Source organism: Dama dama, chromosome 13 (assembly GCF_033118175.1).
Source record: "Dama dama isolate Ldn47 chromosome 13, ASM3311817v1, whole genome shotgun sequence".
Classification (NCBI taxonomy): Eukaryota; Metazoa; Chordata; class Mammalia; order Artiodactyla; family Cervidae; genus Dama; species Dama dama.
Window position 1 is genome coordinate 39,799,848 of NC_083693.1, and position 14,029 is coordinate 39,813,876.

Genomic DNA, 14,029 nt, shown 5'->3' on the forward strand with positions numbered 1-14,029 from the left:
GAATGTTCAAAGCAGCATTATTCACAATAGCCAAAAGGTAAAAACAAAAACGACCAAAGTATCTATCAATAGATAAACAAATAAAATATTTATGGAATATTATTAAAATATTTTTTAGCCATAACAAGGAATGATATTCTGACATATGCTACAATAAGGATTAAACCTGAAGATATGCTAAAAGAAGTAAGACACTCACAAAAGGACAAATATTGTATATGATTCACTCTTAAAATATCCAGCATAGTGAACTCACAGAGACATAAAGCAGATTAGGGATTACCAGAGGCTGAAGTTGGAAAGAATGGAGAACTATTGCTTAATGGTTACAGTTTCTTTTTTGGGGTGATGAAAAATTTGGAGTATAAACAGAGGTTATTCTGAATATACAATATTCTGAATATAATTGATGTCTGAATTATACACTTAAGTATGGTTGTAAATTTCATTAGATTTTTACCACAATAAAGTCATCAGAAAGTAATTTCCTTGACAGAATCCTTTATACAATTCTCCATCTTCAAAACACTTAATTCTAGAATCCTGTGCCTTAATAACTATCAAAATTCTTCAGGCCAGAATACTGGAGTGGGTAGCCTTTTCCTTCTCCAGGGGATCTTCCCAACCAGGGATCGAACCCAAGGTCCCCTGCATTGCAGGCAGATTCTTTACCAGCTGAGCCATCAGGGAAGCCCATAAATAGTTCCAACATATTAAAAAATAATAATATGGGAAACCAGGTGAAAGACTTACGGGAATTCTCTGTACTATTTTTGCCATTTTTCTGTAAATCTAAAACTGTTCTGAAAAATAGCAACTTGAGTTCTCTATGAAATTCAGCCCAAATTACACAAAAACTCCTTGAACCACCATTTAAAGCTCTAAGAATCTGAGCAGAGCTAATAACATAGAAAAGGGAAGTGCTTATAAGAGAAGAGTAAATTTACTATTCATCCAACCTTACTAGAGACCATCTAAGTAACTTCACTCTAAGGAAATGGAAAACATTCCCCTGCCCCAAATACCATTTCCCAAATTCCTTCTCAGACTAACTTTAGTTAATATTAATATATAAATACATTAAACTAAATTACTAAAATGTTTTTTTATACCAGATTTTAGTACTCATATCTTTGGCTCTAAAATAAACATGAGGATTGAATTACATATGCTAAATGATCAACTATCATTGAATAAACATTTCCTTCCAGGAAAGTGTTTTATTTTCTCTGACATTAATGTGCATGATTATCTTACCTCAAGCAATACATGAGGAAAAAAATTAGCTTTTATATGAAAGAGCCAAAAATACAGTTAGAATAAGAACAGAAATTTAGAACAGTTTTATTCAAATTGCCACACCAAGATGGCTACAACAAAGATTTGCTGTCTGCTCTTACTGATTTTCATGCCAGCTGTTACATTAGACTGATCATCTACAAGGCATGTCAGTTTATATCAGTGGAATCTTTTATAAAAGTTATAATATACACCTAAAAAAATTCAATAGACTCTCCAAAACTTAAAAAGTTAATTTTATATATTAAATGGTAATGGATAAGAAAACTTGACTGACACTGGTCCTCTTGAAACAAATATTTAGAGAAAACAGTCTAATAAAAATTAGCTAAGAACATAAAGCAAAGACACAATTAGAACTCAAGGACACAATTACAACTAACTTTTAGCAATTAAGTTTTTAACTACTGCACAACCAAACTATTTATATATCCAAACCACAGTTTGTTAGTTCTACAACTTCTCCTTTGTCACTTTAAGCTTCACTGTAAGGGCTTTGATCATCCAGGCCATGTAATTACCTTTAAGGAGCATGCTTAAGGTGTTTTCTGTACTACAGGTCCATACAGCATTTCTCTTTGTCCTCTTGGGAACAGAACATCAATTGCTTTCAGCTAAATGCACTCACATATGAATATTTTAGTACAATTTAATGCTTCTATACCAACCCCAAAGGAATAGAGCATCAATTTGTGAACACCATTTTCTTAGAGTTAAAAGCCAAGCTGGATAATGCAGTATGAAAGGGGTTGTCAATCTTTAGCTTTTTAGCAAGTCAGAAAAGCAGTCCATAAATTCAGTCCCAGCTGTGTACAAATAACTCCCATAAAGTTTGTTCGTACACAGACTTTCAACAAGAGTGAATTTTCTTCAAAAGAACTCAGAAAAAATTTCTTGTCTTAGTAAATTCTCCCCAAAACTGCTTTATCTAGTAAGTATTCAAGTCTTAGAATTATAAATGAACCACCAATCTGTTAGTAAAATACCAAAATGCAGACAAAGTAATCTACTTCCAACTAAGTGAAAAAAACACATTTCTCTGGCAGGACATAATAGAAACTCTTTAACGACTACAATATGCTTATACGTTTGAATGGTGAGGTAGGTAAAGTCATCAATGGGGCTTTTAAAAGGTAATCCAGAAAAAAAAAAAGTTAAATGGGAATTACTACCAACTATGTCAAGGCTAAAAAAACCATATTTATTAAATTCTAGTCATAGCATAAATCTGACACTCTATCAAGCTCAACACATGTAAATTAATGCCCTAACAAAATCCAATGAAACTATCAGATAACAGTTAAAGAATTTAATACCTGTTCATGATTTCAAAACAATAACAACAAATCTAACAAACTAGATTTATAATACTAATTCACTATTATAAATAGTGTATTAATTCACAGTACTCATACTATATGCAAGGCACAGTTTTAAGTGTTTGACACAGACTAATGCATTAAACCTTCAGAACTACCATATGAAGTACAGACTGTTATATTGCCATTACACAGCTGAAAAAACGGTAGTACAGAGAAGCTAAGTGATCTGTCCAAGGTCACACAGCAAGCAAGTGGTAACACTAAGAACTGAATTCAGGCAACCTGGCTACAAAGTCTGGACTGCTAACTGTTTTTAACCATGATATGACACTGTCTATTGTAGGAAACTGCTTTAGCAGCATTCCTAGTGGTGAAACACAAGAATTCTCTTGAAAATAAGAGACAGGGATGTTTATCAATCAACATTCCAAACATGGAGCTTGACAAATTAATTCTAAAACTGTGGGAAATGACAGAGAGTCAAGAATAGCTGAGACAATTCTGGAGAAGAATGGGGAAGATGGGTATTGCCCAAGTAGATAATTTTATTACAAAGCTCTTGGAGCAGTTTTGGTACAATGATAAACAACTGACAGACAAAACACAGAGTCCAGAAAACACAGAATCCAGAAAAGAGACTTCTGCATATATGTAAACTTGATATGTAAAAGGTCTGGGGCAGAAGAAAATGCAAAATAAACGATTAACTACATGAGGAAAAATTAAATAGTTACTTCATACCAAACAAACAATTAAATCAAGTAGATTAACTGAGTGTGAAATGTGAAAAGCAAAACTTTAAGAAAACTTTTAAGAAAAAAAAATACTGGTTAATATTGTTAAAACCCTCTCTTGACAGAGATCCTTTTTAAAAGACCAAAAAACAGTATATATCAAAAAGAAAAAAACGTTCAACCACATTACAATTAAAAGCTTCTGTTTATTAAAAGAAAAATGATTCAAAAAATGAAGAAGACAGTCATAACTGAGAGAAAATATATGTAACACACATAACCAACAAAAGATTAATATTCAGAATACATAAAAACTTCTAAAATTGTTAAGAAGATAGGCAATTCTATAGAAAAATAGGCAAAAAAGATATGAACAAGAAATTCAGAGGGGGGAAGAAAACATGAATGAAAGATTCCTCACTCGTAATCAGGGAAAAGCAAATTAAAAAGCACAATGAGATTTCATGCCCATCAGACTAGCAAGACGTTTTAAAAATTGTAGTAAAATATACCTAACATAAAATTTACCATTTTAATCATTGGTAAGTGTTCTGTGGCATTAAGTATGTTTGCCTTGTTGTGTAATCACCACCATTACCTATCTTTGGAACTATTCATCTACCTCTACAACCGCAAAAGATGTTAAAAAAAAAATTGAAAATACCAAAATACAGCAAGGATAAGAACAAAGGTAATAAATTTTATAAACTGTTGATAAGTGTAAATAACCACTTTGGAAAACAGTATGTCAATATCTGGTAAAGCTAGACATTTACTATATGTAATTAAGCAATTTCACTCCTGGGCATACTTCTCTAGGGAAACACTAACATACAAGGAAACATTTTTCTAAGAATTTTCACAGCAACATTACTTGTAATAGCAAGAAATTATAGACCACCTAAATAAACATCTATTAATGGAAAAATGGTGGAAATATGATACATTTATAATATGGAATGCCATACATTAATGAAACACAAATGAAAACTGCTACCTTCATTAAATGAATGAATTGCAAACAAAACTGACTGAAAACAGAATAAAGAAGACATACAGTCAACAAAGTGGGTATAGAGGGAATATACCTTTATAATAGGGTCTCCCTTGTGGCTCAGCTGGTAAAGAATCCACCTGCAATGAGGAAGACCTGGGTTCGATCCCTGGGTTGGGAAGATCCCCTGGAGAAGGGACAGGCTATCCACTCCAATATTCTGGTCTGGAGAATTCCATGGACTGTGTAGTCCATGGGGTCTCAAAGAGTCAGACACGACTGAGCGACTTTCACTTCACTTCACTTCACCTCATCTTTATAATAAAGGTTACATATGACAACCCCACAGGTAACATCATACTCAACAATGAAAAGCTGAAAGTTTTCCTTCTAAGATTAGGGACAAGACAAGGATGCACACTCTCATCACTCTCATTTGACATAGTACTAAAAGTCCACACCACAGCAATTAGGCAAGAAAAAGAAATAAAAGGCATCCAAAGGCATTCCTTGGAATGGAAAAAGGAAAACTGTCTCTAATTGCAGGCAACATGGTATTATATAGAGAAAACTGAAAAGATACCACCAAAAAATTGTTAGTACTAATAAGTGAATTCAGTAAGTTGCAAGATACAAAATCAATATACAGAAACATTCTGTTTTTATACACTAACAACAAACTATCAGAAAGGAAAATTAAGAAAACTACCCCATTTACAATTATATCAAAAAGAATAAAATACCTAGGGATATATTTAACATAAGGAGGTAAAAGACTTGTATATGGAAATCTATGACACTGATGAAAGAAAATGATGAAGATACAAATAAATGGAAAGATACTCTGTGCTCATGGATTAAAAGAATTAAAATTGTTAAAACATCCATACTACCCAAAGCAATGTACACATTCAATGCAATTCCTAACAAAACTCCAACAGCATTTTTCACAGAAATAAAGCAAACAATCCTAAAATGTATTTGGTGTCAAAAAGACCTTGAATAATTAAGGTTATCTTGAAAGAATAAAAAACCTGGAGGCACCATATCAGAAATACATAATAGAATTTAAAGCTATATTACAAAGCTACAGTAATCAAAACAGTATGGTACTGACATAAAAATACAAGAGAATCAAGAAATATACCCATGCACACATGGTCAATTAATATATGACAAAGGAGCCAAGAATATACAATGTGCAAAGGACAATCTCCTTAATAAATGTTGCTTGGAGGACTGGACTTGTTGCTGTTGTTCAGTCACTAAGTTGTATCCAACTCTTTGCAACCCCATGGACTATAGCCTGCTAGACTCCTCAGTTCTCCACTATCTCCCAGAGTTTACTCAATTTCATGTCCATTGAGTCAGTGATGTCATCTAACTACCTCAACCTCTGTCGTCCCCTTCTCCTCCTGCCTTCAATCTTTCCCAGCAGTAGGGACTTTTAAAGTATTGGATCTTGAGCTTCAGCATCAGTCTTTCCAACAAACATTCAGGGTTGACTTCCTTTAGGATTCACTGATTTGCTCTTCTTGCAGTCCAAGGAATTCTCAAGAGTCTTCTCCAGCACCACAGTTTGAAAGCATTATTTCTTTGGCGCTCAGACTTCTTTATGGTCCAACTCTCACATCCATACATGACTACTGGAAAAACCATAGCTTTGACTATACAGACCTTTGTTGGCAAAGTGATGTCTCTGTTTTGTAACATGCTGTCTAGGTCTGTCATGGCTTTTCTTCAAAAAGCAAAAAGGAGCAAGGTTCTTTTAATTTCATGGCTGCAGTCCTCATCCACAGGGATTTTGGAGTCCAAGAAAATAAAATTTGTAACTGCTTCCACATTTTTTCCCCTTCTATTTGCCACAAAGCGATGGCACCAGATGCCATGATCTTTGTTGTTTGAATGTTGAGTTTCAAACCAGGTTTTCCACTCTTCTCTTTCACTGTCATCATGAGGCTCTTTAGTTCCTCCTCACTTTATGCCATTACAGAGGTATCATTTGCATATCTGAGGTTTTTTATATTTTCTCCAGCAATCTTGATTCCAGCCTGTGATTCATCCAGCCTGATATTTCACATGATGTACTCTGCATAAAAGTTAAATAAACAGGGTGACAATATACAGCCTTGATGTATCCTTTCCCAATTTTTAACCAGTCCAGTTCTACCTGCTGCTTTTTGACCTGCATACAGGTTTCTCAGGAGATGGATAAGGATAAGGCAGTCTGGTACTCCCATCTCTTTAAGAATTTTCCACAGTTTGTTGTGATCCACATAGTCAATGAACTAACCCTAACCCTAACCTGGAGGGTTTCTGGAACTTCTTTACTTTTCTCCACAGTCCAATGAATGTTGGTAATTTGATCTCTGGTTCCTCTGCCTTTTCTAAACCCAGGTTGTACATCTGCAAGTTCTCAGTTCACGAGCTGCTGAAGCCTAGCTTAAAGGATTTTAAGCACAACCTTACTAGCAAATAAGAAGAAGGAAATGGCAACCCACTCCAGTATTCTTGCCTGGAAAATCCTATGGACAGAGAAGCCCAGTGGGCTACAGTCCCTGGGGTGGCAAAAAGTTGGACACAACTGAACACACACTTTTTTCTTTTTATTAGCATGTGAAATGAACACAATTGTATGACAGTTTGAACATTCTCTGGCATTGCCCTTCTTTGGGACTGGAATGAAAACTGACCTTTTCTTATCCTGTGCCCACTGCTGAGTTTTCCAAATTTGCTGACATATTGAGTATAGCACTTTTACAGCATCACCTTTTAGGATCTGAAATAGCTCAACTGGAATTCTATTACCTCCGCTAGCTTTGTTCATAGTGATACTTCCTAAGATCCACTTGACTTCACACTCCAGGATGTTCGGCCCTAGATCAGTGACCACACCATCTTGGTTATCTGGGTCATTTAGCAACTATATTAATTTTTTTCTAGTTATCTTTGTTTTCATTCAGTTGTGTTCCAATATAACTGACTATATAAGTTTAAGTTGTACAGTATAATGATTTGACTTACATACATCATGAAATGATTATTGCAACAGTTTAGTGAACATCCATCATCTCATGTAGATAAATAATTAAATAGAAAAAAAACATTTTAAAAAATAATAAAAAGAGACCTACCATATGACTCAGTAATCCCATTATTGGGCATATATCCAGAGTAAACCAAAATTCAAGACACGTACTCTGATGTTCACTGCAGCACTATTTACAAAAGCCAGGACATGGTAGCAACCTAAATGTCCATCAACAGAGGAATGGATAAAGAAGATGTGGTACATATATACGGTGGAATGTTACTCAGCCATAAAAAAGAATGAAATTGGGTCATTTGTAGAAATGTGGATGAACTTAATGACTGTCACACACAGTGAAGTTGGAAAGAAAAAAAAGTATCATATAGTAACACATATATGTGGAATCTAGAAAAATACAGATGACCATATTTGCACAGCAGAAGTAGAGACACAGACGTGGAGAATAAATATATGGATATCACGTGGGAAAGTGGCGGTAGTGGGAGGGATTGGGAACTGAGATTGACATGTATACACTGTTGAAAGTATGTTTAAAATAAATGACTAATGAGAAGCTACTACATAGCATGGGGAACTCTATTTGATGCTCTGTGGTTACCAAAACGGGAAGGAAATCCAAAAAAGAGGGGAATATGTGTATACGTATTGCTAATTCACTTTGCTGTCCAGTAGAAACTAATACAACATGTAATACTCTAACAAAAATTAATAATAAATTAATTAATAAAATAACTTAATTTCAAATGAATAAACATTTTAAAAACTTCTCAAATGAATAAACATCTTAAAAATTTCTAAGTTTGTATCTCTAATACAATAAACATCACCACCTATGAACCAAATAAACAAAAGTTCTTTAAGGGCCCTCAACAAATTTTAAAAAGAGTCCCAAGACAAAAAAGTTGAGAACCACTGTACTACACACATAATGAAACAGGAAAATGTGAAAAATACAATCAAAGGATATCAACCCTTAAATAACCAAAAACTTGGAATTAGTACACAAGGATTTAAAAACAGCTATTACAAGTATGGTCATGATGTTAAAGAAAGATACCTATAATGTTTGAACAGATAAGAAACCTCGGCAGAGAAATGAAACTATAAAAAGAACCAAATGAAAATCTAGAAAGAAATTTCCTAGCTGGGTTTAATAGCATATTAGAAATTATAGAAGAGTCAGTAATCTTGAAGGTAAGTCAATGCAAATTATTCAGTCTGAAGAACAGAGGGAAAAAAAGATGAAAAGGAATGAACAAAACTTAAATAATCTATAGAAGAATATAAAGATATCTAAAATATGTGCAACTGGAGTCCTAGAATAAAAGTAGAGGGAAAAAAAGGTGGCTCAGTGTCCTATAAATGTTAAGTCAATAGGCCAAACCTGGACTGCCACCTCTTTCTGTATATAAAGTTTCAATGCGATACAACTCATTAATTTATTTACAAGTCTACGGCTGCTCCTGCTGTACAACAAAAGAGTTAAGTGGTTATCATAGACACTCTATGGCCAATAAAACCAAAAATACTTGCTGTGTGATTTACAGATAGCTTGTTCTCCCTGATGTAGATCTTTTATGTCCTAACTGAATTTTTTGGTCTAGTACTCCATCAATTATTGGGAGAAGGCATAGTACCAAAACCTCCAACTAGGATAATAAATTTGTTTATTCCTCACTTTAGTTGTCAGATTTTGCTTGATGTACTTTGAAATTCTGTTATTGGGCACTTACACATTCATGTCTGTTCTGTCTTACTGATAAACTGATCCTTCCATCAATTTATGGCCCTCTTTATGTTTGGCACTACTCACTGTCTTGAAGTTTGCTTTATCTGATATTAATAAAGACCATTCAGATTTCTTATGTTTACTATTAGTATTACATATCTTTTTCTGTCTAAATGTGTTTCTTATAGGCAGCATACAGTTGAGTCTTGCTTTTTATACATCTAGCGATCTCTGCTTTTTGGCTGGAATATTGAGTTCATTTATACTTTTCTCTCACTGCTTTTAAGAATTTCTTTTTATCAGTATTGAAGTGGATATACCTTGTTTATGGGTTTTGAATACAATTATATCAACCATAAACACAGATGAAACAACTTTGCTTGTCTGCCAGAAAATAATTCTTGATCATGAGATTTCAGGTCTTCATTTTGTTTTCACTTTAAAGTAATAAAAGGTGCTTGCTGATCATTAACTAGAGAAAGCTATAAAGTCAGTGAATCTGGAAACTAACATTTATGACACACAGAGGGCCAAGAGGCACAGGAAAAGATGCTCAACATCATTAATTATTAGGGAAATACACATCGAAACTACAATGAGGTATCACCTCACACCAGTCAGAATGGCCGTCATTAAAAATTCTACAACAATAAATGGTGGAGAGGGTATTAAAAAAAGGGAACCCTCCTATGCTACTGATGGGAATATAAATTGGTACAGCCACTGTACATTCTTTAAAAAACTAAAACTAGATCTACCACATGACCCAGCAAGCCCACTCCTGAGCATATATCCGGAGGAAACCAATATTCTAAAAGATACAGGCATCCCAATGTTCACTGCAGCACTATTTACAATAGTCAAGACATGGGAGCAACCTAATGTCCAACAACAGAGAAATGTATAAAGAAGATGTGGTACATATAAGGAATGGAATATAGCATACATGCTCAGTCATGTCCAACACTCTTGCAACCCCACAGATTGTAGCCCGCCAGGCCTCTATCCGTGGAATTTTCCAGGCAAGAATACTGCAGTGGATTGGCATTTTCTACTCGAGGGAATCTTCCCAATCCAAGGATTGGACCCTTGTCTCCTGCATTTCTCACTGACCCACCTGGGAAGCCCTACAATGGAATATTACTCAGCCATTAAAAGGGATGAAATAATGCTATTTGCAGCAACATGGATAGATTATAATACTAAGCAAAGTAAGTCAGAAAGAGAAAGACAATTATCATGTGATATTTCTTATATGTGGAATCTGAAAAATCAAACGAATGAATATCTATGAACAGAAATGGACTCACAGACATAGAGAACAGACGTGTGGTGCCAAGGGGCAAGAGGTGAGGGAAAGAAAGATTGAGAGCCTGAGGTTAGCAGATGCAAACTATCATATATATATAATGGATAAACAACAAAGTCCTATTCTATAGCACAGGGAACTATATTCAATATCCTGTGATAAACTATGACGGAAAAGAATATGAAAAAGTAAAGTAAGGCAGACAGAGAAAGACAAATATCATAGGATATTACTTACATTCAGAATCTAAAAAAAAAAAAAAGTACTTATTTACAAAACAAAAACAGACTCATGGACTGAGAGAGCAAACTTATTGTTACCAGGGAGAGAGGGTGGTAGGGAGGGACAGATTAGAAGTGACATATACACACTGATATATTTAAAACAGATTACCCAGGGTTCTACTGTATAGCACAGGGAACTCTGCTCAATACTCTGTAATAACCTTAATAAGAAAAGACTTTGAAAAAAGAAAATAAAGGTTTCAATAGGGAATGCAGCAGAGAGATCTGATGTTGGTTAAATTATGCACTCTTTCTAATTAATTGGCTCTCTCTCCAAAGCAAATGTACTAAAAATAAAATGAATTCTTTTTTGAAAAAAAAGATTTTTTTCTTTTAATCATTCTTTAAGCAATCTGACTGTTACATGCCCTGTAGTTTTCTTCCTGTTTCCCATTCTTGGTATTTGTTGAGCATCTGAGATCTGGGTTTTTCTGCTCCAATTACACACATAATAGACCTCCTATAAAGTTGTCCTACAGTTCACCAAAGCTTTGTCCGTTTTTTCCTGTGTTTTCAAAATGTTCTGTTTCATTTGGGACATATTTCTGCTGCCATATTTTTAAGTTTTCCTGCAGTATCTAATGGCAGGATAAACATTCTCTTCAGGTGCACAAGGTATATTCACCACAATACAGCATTTGTTAGGCCATAAAAGAAGACTCAATGAATTTTAATACTGAAAAATTTATATCATTAACATTTACATTTAAAAAAACAAAATACAAAATTAATGAAGTAAAGTTCAATCTTAAGTGCAAGGTAAATCCAAAGTAATCAGAAGGAAGGAAATTAAGAGCAAAAATCAATAAAAAGAAAGCAATGAGAAAAATTAACAGTTAAGAATTGGTTCATTTTTGGTGTAGCTGCTCTGGAAAACAGTTCCTCAAAAGGTTAAACATAAAGTTATCATATGAACCAGCAATTCTACTCCCGTGTATATATCCAAGAGAAATGAAAGCATATGTCCACACAAGAAAAATGAAAGCATATGTCCACACAAAAACCTGTATATGAATGTTCCTATCTGGATTATTCATAACAGCCAAAAAGTAAACAGCCCAAATTTCCATCAGATGATGAATGGATACATAAAATGTGATATATCCATATAATAGAATACTATATGGCAATAAAAAGAAATATTAAATATGAATAAATGAAAATATTATGCTATATATTTTTTAAAAGTCATAAAAGACCATATATTCTACGATTCCCCTTACATAAAATGTCCAGAATAGGTAAATCTATATAGGCAGAAAGAGCTTCCCTGGTGGCTCAGATGGGTAAAGAATCTGCCTGCAATGCAGGAGAGCTAGGTTCTATCCCTGGGTTGGGCAGATCCCCTGGAGAAGGAAATGGCAACCCACTCCAGTATTCTTGCCTGGGAAATCCCATGGAGAGAGGAGCCTGGTGGGCTACAGTCCATGTAGTCACAAAGAGTCAAACACAACTGAGTGACTAACATTTTCACTTTCACAAAGACAGAAAGCAGACTGGTAGCTGCCTAGACTGGGGAGCTGGAAAGAAAACAGGTGTGCGGTTTCTTTCGGAGGTGATGAAAATGTACTAAACTGACAGGCGACGTTTATACAATTCTTTAAATAAACTAAAAGTCACTGAATTAAATAGTTAATTAGATAAACTGTATGGTAAATGAATTGTATCTCAATAAACTTGTTATTTTAGAGAGCTGAATCATTAGAAATGTTTCTTTAATATTATAAATTCCTCACTGGACTGACGTAGGAAAGGGAAACAAAAAAAACAGAGGACACAAACCGCAAAATTTAGGTGGAGCTATCACACCAGATTTTACAAACAACAAATGGAAAATGGGGCAAGATTATAAACAATTTTATCCAATATATTTTATAACTCTATCTAATATATTTAATAACTTAAGAGAACTAAACGAATTCCTTCAAATACATCACTTAGCAAAACAGACTCAAAATAAAATAGAAAATCTGAATAGTTCTAAATCTATTGAAGTAATTGAGTTAACTATCAAATGCTCCAACAAAGAAAACTTAAAGTTCAGATGGCTTCAATGGTGAGTTCTATCAAACATTTAAGAAAGACACAAACACAAACCAATCTTACACAAACTCATTCAGAAAATATACCAGGAGAGAGTATTTTTCAACTCATTTCATGAAGGCAGCATAATGCCAATACCAAAATTAAACAAAGATATTGGGGATGGGGAGGAAAATTATAGATTATCTTGATAAAGACAGATCCCAAACTCCTTAACAAAGCATCAGTCAATGAAAGCCAGCAATATATTAAAAGGGTACTATATCATGATCAAGTAAGATTTATCACAGCAACTCAAGGTGGTTTAACATTTAAAAATAAAGCAATGTATTATTATGAATACATAATAATACATTGCCTACATTGTGTATCTGCCTACATATACATACCTACCTACACACACTCCCTAACTTTTTTCCCTGAGGTGTCCTGAGAATAGCAATATCCAAACAGCAACAGGCACAATTAATATTAAGATGTCAGCTTCATACTATTCTTTCACTAAAAGGAACCAGGACTCCCTGGAGAAAAGACTGATACCAGGGCTGGGATAGGAAAACTACAAAAAGCCTAGAACATCTTATTCTATCAGTAAGTAAGGCCCCAAAGAATGATGGGAACATATTAAGACACAGAAGCCCCCAGAAGGGCTTCTCACTGGCCAAATGTGGAACAATTTGTACATCAACAAAAATTATAACAACAGATTTTCACCCACTGAACATAATAGGGACAATAAGTCCTATTATAAACAAATATTCAATGTTCGCTTAAGAAAATAAATGTAAATGAATAAACTGAAAGTCTGAGGAGAACTGGAATATTCACATCATTTCAAAGTACCTCCTTATAAAACATTTATTAATTACAAAGGGAAAAACAGCTTTACAGTAGAGAAGTTTGACAAATATCACCTTAATCAAACAGTCAAAGTGAAAATCTAATAAGACACAATGAAATTGTATACCACTTGATAGGATGAAATATCATTTTTGTGATATTCCTGTCAAAGACGCATATATAATCTAAATTGAACGGTGAGGAGACAATAGACAAACCCAAAATAAGGGACATTCTACTTTACAAAATAGCTGTCCTATAATTTTCAAAAATGTCAAGGTCATGAAAGTTAAAATAAGACAAACTCTTTGAGATGGAAGGACACATGACAACCATATGCAACATTTGATTACAAATTACAATCCTTTGCTATAACATATAGCACATTATTGGGACAACTGGCAAAACCTGAAAAGGGTCTGA

The 14,029-nt window shown here is 34.1% G+C and overlaps 1 protein-coding gene across 1 annotated transcript in view; it reads right to left on the minus strand.

Annotated features, from left to right (window-relative positions):
• Nucleotides 1–14,029, minus strand: part of ETFA (electron transfer flavoprotein subunit alpha) — a 69,510-nt gene that overhangs the window by 29,254 nt on the left and 26,227 nt on the right. The window lies entirely within an intron of this gene.